General features: G+C 41.2%; 1 pseudogene; it reads left to right on the top strand.

Annotated features, from left to right (window-relative positions):
- The first annotated feature begins 7,056 nt into the window (after window positions 1–7,056).
- On the top strand, window positions 7,057–14,413 carry LOC129050010 (alpha/beta hydrolase domain-containing protein 17A-like; annotated as a pseudogene).
- The last annotated feature ends 463 nt before the right edge of the window (window positions 14,414–14,876 follow it).

The raw sequence follows: 14,876 nt of genomic DNA on the forward strand, positions 1-14,876 counted from the left end.
GCTCCATAATGTCCCCAAAATGAGGCAGCAGTCTGTCACTGTAGCAAATGATGAGAGGGCCCTTGAGCTAGCAGGCTGGGGCACATTCTACAACCCCTTTCCTTTGTCCTATAGATTCAACTTTCACATATGAGAAATACTAAAGGAATTTTCTCGGCATTCACATAAAAATAAGAATAAAGATAAAAAAGGAATATATCAACTCTTGTAATCACTAGAAACGTGTTGCTACAAAACAGATGAAAAAAGGAGTGAACATTTATACATTCCAACATAAATTGTAAGGGTGTAATATATCAACTCTTGTAATCACTAGAAACGTGTTGCTAGAAAACAGATGAAAAAAGGAGTGAACATTTATACATTCCAACATAAATTGTAAGGGTGTAATATATCAACTCTTGTAATCACTAGAAACGTGTTGCTACAAAACAGATGAAAAAAGGAGTGAACATTTATACATTCCAACATAAATTGTAAGGGTGTAATATATCAACTCTTGTAATCACTAGAAATGTGTTGCTACAAAACAGATGAAAAAAGGAGTGAACATTTATACATTCCAACATGAATTGTAAGGGTGTAATAAAACATAAAGAGACCATGAAGTGAAATGCAAGAGCATCGGGAAGAGATAGCCAGAAAGTGCAACAGAAACTGGCAGAATCCATGAAAGAAACAGGATTTAAAAACAAAATCATTGTAGAAAAAAAGAAAACTAAATTGTAAAGAGAACAAGGGAGACTGAACCCCAAATAATGTAAGGGTTGTAAAGGGTGTAAGTGAGAAAAAAATATGTAATGAGTCCCCTCCCCTGTCCAAAAATCCAAAAACTGTGAAACATAGGATAGAATTAGAAAAAAGTTATTGCCTATATTAAGCCAAGATAGATCATCATAAGCACATACATTTACACTACCGTGTAGTATATGCTTATATATGTTATTAGAATGTTCAACTCCAAGATATATCTCTGTATGGGACTAGGACTTTAAAGATTAAGAAAGCATTATTTGGGGGCTTAAGCAAAAATAGTCAACTTAGAGAAAAAGAAAATCATTTTGGCATCAGAGTTTTCCACAGCAAAAGTTAACACCAGAAAATGGGGGGAAATATTGAGAAAGAAGAGAAGGGAGAAGCCAATGGTTATCCTTATCCTTGCAAGATATCTATCAGCTATAAAGTGTACAGTTATAAGCACCCATAATTGCAGGGAACACTGTTTACAGAAAGTTCTTATTAAGAGATTTACCACAGGACAAAGTTCAATCAACCTAGTTCTGAGTAGGTAAAATACTACCAGTAAGGCAAGAGGTAAGCATTCACTGCGTTGTATATAGATTTAAGGGATACATGGTGTAGAAAATGTAAAAGGATATTTTACTGATGATTCTGATAATGTACAAATGATTGAACTGTAACAACTAGGAGGAGAGAGTAAAAGAAAGGGGAAAGGAATTAGCTCCCTGATTGCCTCATCTATGATAGTTGAGAGCAATGGGTTCATTTTAAATCTCAAAATTTGCCCATTGTTTAATGTATGAAAATATTAAGTGGCACAAAGGCAAATATTAAGAAATATCCTGCCACAAAAATCAAATAGTTCAGGAGAAGCTGAGAAAGTGAAAACAGCATAGAGTCTAATTTAATTGCCACTCATTGTGGGGAACCATTAGGTATTATCTAAATAAATGGGGAAAAATATAAATGCAGGTAAAATTACAAAAATAACAACCAGAAAACTACATCTTTCTTATCAATAAAGATAAATTATCATTTAACAATATAAAGTATTTAATAATAATAAAATATACTAAATTTTACGATACATATACAAGAAATACACCAAAATCAAATAGAGCCAAATTTTTTAAAATAAAATGGTCAACAAATACCAAACAGACAAATGCTAACAAATGAATTATCAACCTATTTTTATTCTGTCTTCTCCTTGCTTATTTTTTTACATTCCTTTTTAAAATTTTGTTTAGATGCTTTAAAATTACTCTTTTCATATTATTTTCTCTAATAATTCTAACCTTCTGGTTCTGTTTCTCGACATTTCTGCTGTTTCTATCACAATATCTATTTTCCTTGAGTGTTTTCTTGGTGGTGGTGGTCTTTTCTGGTTTTTGTTTGTTTTGTTTGTTTGTTTTGGTTTTGATTGAAAGAAATACAACAATGGAAGCTCACGCTACTGCAGGGTGCTTCTCCAGATTTTGCCTATCACTCATAATTCTACTTTTACTTACTTTTCAGATTCCTCAGTTAGTTGCTTATTGTACTTTTCATAGTTGTAGTTGTAATCAACATGTAAGATAGGCTACAGGGAGTTTATCCTGCCACAAAATACTGGAAATCCATCTTTTTTTTCTTAAAAAAAGTCATTTTGAACTTGTGATTTGTAGGAAGGAATGCAGATTTAGAGGCATATATTTTCCATGACATGGAAAAATCATTTAACAATGTTAAGTCTCTATTTCAGCAAATACAAAAAAGATATGATTCACAGGACAAGAAAACTGACAGTTAACAACTTACATGGAAAGGCATTTCGACAAATAATATAATCCATCCTACTCCTAAGAGAGGAAAATTTGTATTAATGAAACTTCTACCAGGTATCACTTTCACCTCAGTTAATCCACGAAAATTAAGTCAGCAACATTTTGTGATAAACCATATCCAAAAGAGTTGATTGATGAAATGTCATTAATAAAACAGCAGTTATCCATCATTCAGTAAAAATTCATCTATCATCCATACACCAAACTTAACTCCATCTTATACAAAGCACATACTCTACACTGAAAACTGTCAACTTCTGATGATCTAAAAATGTCTCTTCTATGACCATGTGATCACACTGAAATAAAGAATACAGAAAATTCATAGATGGTCAGTTAAAAAAAAGCTTCCATGAAGCAATAAACTTTCCTTAAAAATGCCAAAATAATAACATAGACTGCATAATATAATACTCATTTTACTGACGTAATCTGTTGAGGCATTTTGTTAATCAAATACTTTCTTTTATATATACTTATAAATGTCATACTAGAATTACACATTTTCTAATGAAATACAAAAGCATAAAAGAATCGTATTCATAAGTTGATTTTAATCCTTGTCTCGAGTTCAATATTACAAACAAGTGTAATTATGGTACAAGTACAAAACAAATGGTGATTAAAGCATGTCAGAAAACAGATGTTCCTGCATACAGATGGACAATCCAATTAACACTTCTCAAATAGAAAACAGCTATTTACTCCTTACTAATGAGTGATATAATTATTTATCATTAATGCAGCTTGGTTTTTTAATGTCTCCATGAAGAGCTTAAATATAATTTTCCTAAAGATGCATTTGGGCCGGGCGCCGAGGCTCAGGCCTGTAATCCCAGCACTTTGGGAGGCCAAGGCAGGCGGATAACGAGGTCAGGAGATTGAGCCCATCCTGGCTAACATGGTGAAACCCCTTCTCTACTAAAAATACAAAAAAATTAGCTGGGTGTGGTGGCGGGCGCTTGTAGTCCCAGCTACTCGGGAGGCTGAAGCATGAGAATGGCGGGAACCTGGGAGGTGGAGCTTGCAGTGAGCTGAGATCCCACCACTGCACTCCAGCCTGGGCGACAGAGCGAGACTCCGTCTCAAAAAAAAAAAAAAATAAATAATAAAAATAAATAAATAAATAAATAAGAAAAATGATGTATTTGGATGGTTAATGTATTTTTAATGTATAATTATCTATTGTAGTTAAAAGATGATCAAATATGCTGATTCACTCAGTGTCTATGTTTTAAATGCAGGACTTAAGGAACAATCTGCCATAAGGCACCAACTTATTGTTTTCTTTTAAATTATATATCTAACACGCATACACACACACACTATATATATACAAAACATTAATAATGATGAAAATTTTGAGAATCATGAAGAATAGTATAAATGTAATATATATTTTTTTCACAAGAGTTTTCCAACTACCCTACTTTTTTTTTTAGTAGAATACATTAGATACTACAAAAGAAATGAAAACAAAATGATGTGGAATAGCATGTAAACAATAGAAAGAAGTTTTTGAAGATTGTTACAACACAGCTTCCCTAGCTAATAATACCTGAGAAAACCTGCACATGTGGCATATATGTGTAGGTACCTTTTAGCATATATAATGGATTTATTAATATTTCTTCATTGCGTTGATGGGATGAATATATAAAATAGTAAGTACAAATACCTAGACCTTTGCTTGGTGTATAGTAAATATTGTGTTAAAATAGAACTCTACTATCTTTCTACAGAAATACTCTATGCAGTGATTACTTCTGGCTGTGATACATAAAAACAGGAAAATCTCAATAGAGAAAAAATATGTATTCATGATCATGATTTGGATTTTTCCAAAGAACAAAAACTATGAATTGGGTTGCAAAGATTTCCTGTTAAGACAACAGTAGAAATAAAGACATGGAGTAGAAGATACACACATTGAGTAGGTTTAACAGGCCTAAGCAAAAGATGCACATGATGAAACATCAGGAGAACAGACTAGAAATTCCTCTAAGCCTGTTGTGAGAGCCAAAGAAAATACATCTGGGTTTGACTGTTGATAATGAGGAATTTCTGAAAGGTTGACCTATAGAAGTTCTGAAAAAATGCTTCTAAACAAACCAGATTCCTTTGTCAAATAGATAAGGGAAATTATGGATATGTAATGCCACTTTAGAAATTTCAAATGCACATTAACAAGCAACAGCAAAAAGTAAACCCCATTTAACTTTATTTAACCTAGATTTTATGAACTTATTTACTAAGCAAACTCTCCCATCCATATTTCCCTACTTGTAATACTTATTAAGAATCACTGTTCTGGTGTCATTGGAATTTACTTAGAGAAATGCAGTCTAACCTCTGCTTTAAGAAGCCAACTCTGGCAGAACTATCAATTGGAAAAAAGGAGAGTTTAGATGCTAGGAGGCCATTATAAAGCTCACTTGAGAGCTAATCTGTGCATGACTCTGACAGGAGAAAATAAAATTGAGAAAAAGGCCTGCATTGGAGGCAACAATCCTTGGAATGTGATTGACCGTAGATAATAATGAATGTGGAAGACCCAGAACAGACTTTAAAATGTTAAGCCCAAATGACTGTCTGACAGGTGGTATCTGTAATGAAAACTGGAAAGTCTGAAAGAAGAACAAGATTCTGAGGAAAAGACTAATTTTTTAATGTGTTGAGTTTGAGGGCCTGCTTTGGAACTAACGGGCAGCTGAAGATTTCATTTCATGTCAAAGAAACCTAATTTAAAATCCAGCAAGTACTAAACTCAGAGCTAAATGTGAAAGACTGAAATATGAACTTGCCCACCATGTTAGAGAGGTTTATGAGAGCTCAATGCAGAAATGCCTCTGAAGTGGGAAAATCTATAATTTCTCTGAAGAAGCACTGTCTGTGCTCTGGAGGTCAGAAATTTCCTAGACTCATGCCCTCTTTAGAGCAGATCCAGAAGTCTTTTAGAAATGAAATGTTGGACATGCCCATATGTCCTCTGAGCCTGTCCTTTCTGTCAGAAGTCATGCAGAGACCCAAATGTCAAAAAGGGACACCTTGTTTTGTTGATGCACAAGATTGTGGCATTCCAGTCTCTTTCTGAAAATACATTATTGGATTCTTTGCAGCCAAATTCTTAATAAAAGTTTGGTATTGCAGACTAATATTCCATGAAGAATTACCTAAAGCATGAGGAAATCATCCCTTTAGATCAGTGGATTTTTTGCTTTAATTTTTAAATTGACACATCATTGTACATATTTATAGGGTATAGGGTGATATTTTGATTAGATCCGTGTTTTATAGCATGTTATGTAAAGCTTCTGAGAAGAGTTAGGGAGCATCTTAGAAAGCAAAATGGAGTCTGTAAACAGACATGTAATGAATACTCAGCAAATATTCATTCACTCCCAGATATTTCAGAGACTTCCAGTTATGTTGGGATCACGTGGAAAGATCTAAGAGACTCTGAGGGGAAGTGCCATGAATCACTCTGGGGCTAAGGCAATAAAAAGCCCCTGCCTCATTCCAAGTTCTCTCCTTTTCCACTGCCAGTACTTTGAAGGTTACGTGCAATGTGTGTCATAGGTTAAGGCTAGAGGAGTTTATTCTGACTGACATTGAACTTTATGGGAGCAACCAACAAATTTTGGTTTGGTTGAGCCACTGAGAATTCAAGCTTAGTATCTTCTGGTTGCTGTTGCTGTTTACCAACACAGTGGGATTTCTACAGGGCTCAAGCGGGCAGAGAAATTCCATGTGAACCAGAATGTCTCCTGTTGGGCTTCTGTATAAATTGTGCTGATGAAAAATGTTAAGCAGATAAAAATGTTAGAAATTCATTGCTCCACACTGTATCGAAGGTATTTTTGTCTCAGTTGAAGCCATCCTAAAATTATATATTTAGTTCATACTATCTTCAATAGAATTGTTTTTACCGAGTTGCTTTTTGACATTATACATGAGCCTTTTGTAGTTCACAACCGAATTCATACACAAATGTTACTGAGTCTATTGCCCACCATGTTAGAGAGGTTTATGAGAGCTCAATGCAGAAATGCCTCTGAAGCGGGAAAATCTGTCATTTCTCTGCAGAAACTATTGTAGTTTTAACAGAATGAATGATGGAAAATAATAATATAGAAAATCATATGAAGGAGTATGGAAGATGGGGCACTATTAAAGTGATTATTTGATGGCAACAAGGATGAAAATGTGTCATTGAAATTCTTTAGGTTTCACATAGAAATTGCACCAGTTTATCCCAGCAGACATATTGTTTAGAAGTTTTTAAGAAAAGAAATTTCTGAATCATGGTTTACATTGTTTTAGGTCATGGGAACTAGTAAACATGTTTCACTATGCAGACTATTAGTCAACATTTAGATCATGCGTTTCAATAAAGAAAGTCAAATTGTGAGAGGAGAATGAATAAATCTAATTGTTACAGTCACTCAGCTGACATGCTGAAGTGCCTGGAAAATTTCTCACATGAATAATGGGTGAAGAGTCAAAGAATGATTCGTTTGGGGAAAAGAAGATCTGCCGGGTTTTGGAAAGGGTATGTGTATGCATTTAGTATTGTTTAGTGTGATAGCTCTATGGTCCTGACCTTCACATATTTATTGGGCTGCCATGTGTTAGGTGGAAACACAAAACTGTCATTATTTTGTAGGACAGAAAAGGCTGAATACTGACAATTTCATAGGTTCCACCTAATAGAATAGGAAACAGAGTTATCTCTGAATTGTTTATCTAAGGTAGAATTTGGGGAAGTACTTAGAATTTATAAAAATTAAATTTTAGACTAAAATATATAGATATATCTAGAGTTGTTCAAAAATGAAAATAGAGCTGAAATTTCAAGTGCTATAATGGAGTTCATATAAGAATTCCATGCTTTATATTTGAGGTTGGATATGTGCTTTTTCTTTATCCCTTTCATTTATATGGATCTAATCTTCTATAATGTTTAAAACATTTTGATAGAGATGTTCTTTGGTGTTCTTTTTTCTCTTGATTTAAAGATCTGCTTTACAACCAAACAGTAAGATTAAACAAAACAAAACAATGCCCACGGCTTCATGGTCACTCTACGCATTTAGAAAGGCCTCGTGCATGACCTATTATGGTCATCTGGAAATTCTTTGTAATTTTTTATCAAAGGGCTCTACATTTTCACTTTGTACTGGGCCCTGAGAATTATGCACCCAATCCTCAATCCATGGTCTTCTTAAATTCACATGCGGATTAGAATTATAAAGGTACATTAATTCTAGGCCATCAAAGGCTAGCTTATAACTTTCAAATTACATTTGGGAATTGTTCTTATATAACAGCATTTATTGCTCCAAAGATCATTATGTAATAACTACTAAATAATCTATATGAATGTACATTTGGGAAACCATGAAAACTTTCTCAAAGAGCTCTGCTGTTTTAAGTAACAACCATGAAATATTTCCAAAGGCATAAATTAAAATAATTACAACAGAAAATCTGACAGACAAAAAGAAAATCTATGACAACATACCAATGCAATTTATTGAAAATAGATACACATGAAACAAAGAATAAAGAACAGCAGGAAAATGTGCCACTATTGTGGTTACAGCTTCGAGGCAACACATTAAAATGCCAACCAGACACAGGTGGCAACAGATGTATCTACCACCAAAAAATAAAGTTAAATTAAATCAAGTCAAAAATTTCAAATGAAGTAACTGTTCAACGAAAATGAAAAAGAATAAAAATCACATCTGCTTACATGGCAATGAAACATGAAAGATTCTGCTAAAAGTTTATGTTGAAAATTAAGATGGAGGTGATCTATGCACACTCATCCAAAAATAGAAAACAATGAATTAGTGGACCAATGCCAATGTTAATTTTGAAAACCTGAAAAAGAAGAAAATTAAAATATGGTTGATAGGTTCTCTACAATATAGCAAGAAAACTCTGCCCAAATTCTAAAGGATACAAAGTCTACTCAATTTAATAACAAATGGCACGTTTCTTTTTCTTAAAAACATATGCATAATCTGTGAGTGCATTTTCTACTTTAGGGACCATTTGAATTAAAATCCTTAAGTTCTTATGAATGTTTTAGAAATATGTACAGTAAATGAATAAAGCCCATAGTTATTTAAGGATAACATTTAAAATTATTTACTAAATGTTTAATATTAAAATAATAGTACATGCCGTCCAGTCATAATCAAAAAAGCCAAGGTGATTATGGAGTATTGAGGCTGAAAAGAGCTAGATCTAAATCAACCTATTCTGGACTTCACTGTCAGTGAAAAGAATTGAGAGGAAAATTTTCAAAAAATACTTATACTTGTGAGATTGGTGATGAGAAACAATCTGTGAAATATTGCCATTTCTCTGGAGTAAAAATTTTAAATGATTGATTAGCACGATGTCCCTTTCTCTTCACACTTACATCTTTCTGATTTGCTCCTCACATCTCAGGCATGCTGAGGCTATAATGTCTTTCCATCTACCTTAGGTTTATTATTTTAAAATTGATTTTTGATGTTGTGAACATGAATTGTGCATTAATACAGGAGAACGGGGTGTGTATTTCTGAAAGTCCAGAGTTGTAGGGGCAAAGAAGAGATTTCTGGAGTCCCCTGCGTGCCTGCTTACAGAGGTTTCCTTCCTGATATTGTCAACTTCCAGAATTCTTGCTCTGGCTCCATTTTAAAGCCCTGACCACAGTTAAGTGTCTTTTCCTGACCCTCATTTATACTACCATGAAGCTCCTTTGTAACATGAAATGTGCAATGTGACCAATTGTTGGCTGTCCAGACAAACATATGTTAGGACTTTTCACTCTGGCTTCATGCTGAAACATCATTCACATTTAGTAAAGGAAGGGGCACTCTGTTAAACTCACCACATTCTTTACTTTCTGGAGTCATATAGAGATATTCCACTAAGTCCTTTTGCTTGATCCCATAGAGACCATCCTATGAAAATTGAATTAATATGAAAGCAGGTAGAGTGAATATTCATTTAAGTCATTTACAACAACATCCAATAGTGTCTCCAAGTGGAACAGATATTTAGAGACCAGTTTGGCAGGAGATGGGATGGGGAAAAAGAGTGGCTGATGCATGCTGAGAAGTAGTAGGAACAATCTAGTTTTCAAAATATTGTTCTTCTTGTTAAGAGTCTGTTTCTCAGGTTAAACACAGTCAAGTGATCACTCAGTCGAGTCTAATAATTCAGTAACTGAGAACAGATGGAGAATACATGGATATATGTCTGTGTGTACACTCACATGCAAAATCAGTTGCCCTGACTTTATCTTACATCAATCTGTTTATTGATTTTGATAGGAAGAGTATGTATTTTAGATACCTCAAGAATATCTCCTGAAATACTTCCATATTCTTGCCTTTTGAAGAATCTTTTTAAAGGAAGAAAAATAATTATTAGCAAAGAATCCACATTCCCAGTGGCTCCATTTTCATCTCCTTAATCCAGTGTTAAAATTCATGGCTTGGGAAAAGTGGGATGTTTACAATGCCTTTCTATACCATTCATCTATACCATTAGTTTTAATAGCCTGTTCACTTGAACAATTTCTAAGTATGTGGTAAAAGAAACTAAACTAAAATAATAATGCATTATATTTGAAAACATCAGTATCCTGTACACAAAACTTCCATAAGTAGTTCTTCCTAGATTGAAACTAGAACAAATCCATTTCCAAAAAATCTATATTTTTCTGAAGACAAAAAAAAATGTTGCTACAGATAATTGCCATGGGCTGCAAATATTCTAATTCATCCAATATTTCTCTCTTGTTGCATGTTGTATAGATAAATATAATGCATCAATATTAGGATAGCATATATTTTATTAAATGTTAATGCAGAATTCTAAATTTTCTAGCATTCACAGAAAAGCAAGCTGCTGATAATAAGTAGTATTTAAAGAGAAATCTTATCTACTACAATGAATTGAGAAATCCAGGATATTAAGACCACAAAAATGATTGTTTAGATGATTTAATTATAGCACAACAGGCTTTTCTGCTGATAGTTATAATTATGTTTTAATAACCCAATCTCAACAAACATAACTACAGTACAAATGATGAGCACAAAAATCCATCTCATTTGTAGCTCAGACTAGTATTTCAAATGGAATTTCTCTATTAGTAATTTAGTCTGATTTTTATAATTCATTAGAATAAATCAATAACTGACTTAGAAATCACTTCTATGATTTTAAGTATTTTTCCCCAGAAACATTAACAATACCACAAGCATTAAAATGTTGAGAAATATTTGTATATGATGATGTCAGTGGATGTTCCTTTCCTCAGCTAATAAATTCTAGTATAAAGTTTTCAGATCTGTACACAAAAATGGATCATAAAAATATAATCATGGTAGAAACTATGTAGCAATTTTATGAATGTGGAGAAAGAGTTCAAATAGTACTTTTCTACTGTACTGTGTCCATGCAAAGCTTCATTCAAACAAACAAAAACAATACTGAATTCATTATGTTACAATCTTTCAGGACACTGCATTTGTTCACACTCTCCCCTATCTCCATCTCTAAGGGACAGATATAATTCCCCACTCCTTGACTTTGATCCTTGCTGTGTGACTTTGCTTAAGCCAAAGGGGTATCTTAGAGGATTTAAGGCAACAGAAGCCTGGCATGTTTTTGCACAGGCAGGTTGCACTCCTGACTTTCGCCATAACAATAAAATGCTTCAAGTACCCGGGAGGGCTGAGGAGGATAACAAATACATGGAACAGATCTGGACACCAGCTGCAGCTTCAAGCCAATGCCAGCCAAGCCCAGCCTAGATCAGCTGAACTGTGTCTGACCAGAGGTGCACGAACAAGAAAGGCAACGCCGTGGACCTGGGCCAGATGGGCAGCTTCTACATCGGCCTGGGTTCCCGCCTCCACTGCAACATCTTCTCCTACGACTACTCCGGCTACGGTGCCAGTTCCGGCAGGCCCTCCGAGACCAACCTCTACGCCGACATGGACGCCGCCTGGCAGGCCCTGCGCACCAGGTGAGGGCGGCCCTGGGGGGAGCTCAGCCTGGGCACACCCGAGAGGGGACCAGGTCGGCGGCCGAGGGGAGGGCCGGGCTTCCCTGGGAGGAAGGTGGGCGGCCCTGCAGGAGGGGAGCCACAGTGGACGCATGCGGCCAGAGAGCCGGACAGGTGAGCTCAGGCGTGCGGGTGCAGCCTCCACACGGCTGAGGTGTGGCCAAGAGGTCCCCCCACACCCTGGCCTGTGGAGCCAGGCTCCCTGGGATGCCCTGGCCTGAGAACAAGAAGGGGCTGAGCTTGTCACAGGGGCGTGGACACCACGCGGCGGGAGGGGGTGGGTGGTGTCGGGGGGTCTGTGCACGTGTGGCTGGGAGCCCACGGGCCGAGGCAGCACTTGGGGCCAGGTGAGGCGAGGCTGCTGCATCGAGGTCCCGAGGCCTGGCCCATGAGGCCCTGTGGCTGTGGAGATCGGCCATCCCGGGGCAGGGCCTGCAGGTTCAGGTGCAGACCCCCAGCACACACCCGAGGTCTGGGCCAGCCTCGATTCCAGATCCAGCCCTCCTAATCATCCAGGTCCCCAGCCCTGCGCTTGCTTGGGCCCTTCTCTCGTGTTTGAGCACCGCCCGGGCCAGTGCTGCTCTGGACCAGAAGACCCGCGTGGGCCTCTGGAGGCCTTTCTTGCTCGCCACCCCCTGGGGCTGTGTCGTCCTGGCCCTGCCCAGCCCAGCTCAGTGGTCTGACCCGCTCCTGCAGGGGCCAGGCGCAGCTCTGAGAAGTCAGAGACCCTGGGGAGGTAGGGTCCTCATTGCCTTGGCGATATCCCAGGCAGTCCCTGCTGTGGGCCTGGGAGCTGGGTCCCCTGGCACCACCCTGGCTCTGGGGGGCTCCCGGCAGTGTGGGGCGCCGAAACCAAGCACCACTTCATGCAGCTTCCTCGGCCCCCTCCTGTCTCTACTTCCCGGGGCACTGGCAGAGTCACATCCACCATGGCCAGCTCTGAGCTCTGTCTGCTCCGCCATCTGTCCTGCTGCCGCTTTGTCCTGCAGGAACCTCGGCCCAGAGCCGTGAGGGGGAGGCCAGATCGCGCTCAGGGCCTCCACTGAGGATGTGTCTTGTTTGATTGTCTGAGTGGTGACATCCAGGTGGCAGCTGGGGCTCCTGCCTGGAGCAGGTGACAGGGCTGGGCTGGCTCAGCACACTACTGGCCTTGGCTGCCAGGGAGCAGGCCAGGGAGGCTGAGGCAGAGCTGGGGCCACAGGCACAAGCCAGGCAGCATCCTTTGGGCCATGGGTGAGCAGTGAGCTGTGGAGTGCTGCCAGGAGGCTGGGATTCCAGGCCAAGGAGGGGGACAGCCCTGCTGGTGGAGTCCGAATGCCAGGCAGACGGGACGCACACCTGCCCATGCTCCTGCCTCGCAGGAGGGCATCTGCCTAGGATCAGAGCCTGGAGCGTGTGGGAGAGTTCTGGGGTCGCGGCATCGACTGGGTGGCAAGTGGGTCCCGCATGGTTGGGACTGGGCACGAAGAGGCCTTGGGACTGGTGCTGGATCAGCTGGGCCAGGGGCCGCACACCAGTGACCTGGGGGTGGGGGTGGCCCTGGGTGGGAGCTGGTGGTGCTGAGGTGGCCGAGGACTTGTCCACTCCCAAGAGAAGGCGCTGGTGGGAGGAGGTGCTGCCCCCGCAGCCGCCACCCTCGATGCTGACCTGGGTTGGGCTGGCACCTCATTGGGCATGGGACTCCGAGAGTCCAAAATTGGGTGGAGACATCTGGGGACACAGCTGCCTGAATTCCTCATGGCCAAGGGGGTGGGCAAGGGCTGCAGGGAGGAAGAGTGTACCCTGCCCCGGCCAGTGCACCAGGAACGGCTTTCTAACCTGGGCAGGAAGGCGTGAAGCATTCAGGATGTGGGGGGGCACACAGTTCCCAGTGTGCGCCCAGGAGTGACCAGGAGAAGGAGAGGCGCCAGGGCTTCCCCTACCCTAGCCCGAGGGGGCTCCCTAGCCAGGATCCAGCAGATCCTGGCTAGGAAACGCCAGTGAACCATAGCGCCAGGGAACAGGACCAGGCCGCCGGCTCCGTGCACCGCTGCGGTGTTGGGGGACTGGGGGTGGCCCTTTGGACTGGTGTGGAGCCTGGGACTGACCCACTGACTTGGCTGAGCAGGGAGACTGGAGAGTCGCATCCGGAGCTGGGCCCGGGGACGCCCGCTGGCGGGAGGGGTGCGCGCGAGTCGGAGGCCGCGGCTGACCCTGCTCCGGTGCCGCCAGGTACCGCATCAGCCCGGACAGCATCATCCTGTACCGGCAGAGCATCGGCACAGCGCCCACGGTGGACCTGGCCTCGCGCTACGAGTCCGCCGCGGTGGTGCTGCACTCGCCGCTCACCTTGGACCTGAGCGTCGCCTTCCTGACACCAAGAAGACCTACTGCTTCGACGCCTTCCCCAAGTGAGCAGGCTGGGGCGGGGACAGGGGCGGTGACGGGGATGGGGTCGGGGATGGGGGCGGTGCCCGGGCCGGGCGAGGTCTCACCCGCCCCACGCCCCTCCCGCAGAATCCAGAAGGTGTCCGAGATCACGTCGCCCGTGCTCATCATCCACGGCACGAAAGACGAGGTGATCGACTTCTCGCACGGGCTGGCGCTCTACCAGCGCTGCCCCAAGGCGGTGGAGCCGCTGTGGGTGGAGAGCGCCAGGCACAAAGACATCCAGCTCTACAGCCAGTACCCGGAGCGCCTGCGCCGCTTCATCTCCCAGGAGCTGCCCAGCCAGAGCGCCTAGCGGCCGCCGGGGCCCCAACCGGCCGGACCTCAGCAATGAGGCGGCCCCCGGACCTCATCCCGCACCGGCCTCCCAGGGGCTGCATGTGGACCCCCGGGTGGCCCGGGGACCCCGCCCCGACCCAGGGGCCGTGGAGGATGTACAGGCAAGAGAGCTACGCACTCCTTTCCTTTCGGAAGTAAGAAGAAAAATCGTGAAAACGGAAATTAAAGATTTAAATTTTTTTTAAAAAACACAATGTTTATTAATATACCCCAAAGTTTTTTTTTTTGAGACGGAGTCTCACTCTGTCGCCCAGGCTGGAGTGCAGTGGCGCGATCTCAGCTTACTGCAGCCTCCGTCTCCCAGGTTCAAGCGATTCTCCTGTCTCAGCCTCCCGAGTAGCTGGGACTACAGGCGCGTGCCACCGTGCCCGGCTAATTTTTTGTATTTTTAGTAGTTACGGGGTTGCACCGTGTTAGCCAGGATGGTCTCCATTTCCCAACCTCGTGATCCGCCCGCCTCG

This window comes from Pongo abelii, chromosome 16 (genome assembly GCF_028885655.2).
Source record: "Pongo abelii isolate AG06213 chromosome 16, NHGRI_mPonAbe1-v2.0_pri, whole genome shotgun sequence".
NCBI classification, from domain to species: domain Eukaryota; kingdom Metazoa; phylum Chordata; class Mammalia; order Primates; family Hominidae; genus Pongo; species Pongo abelii.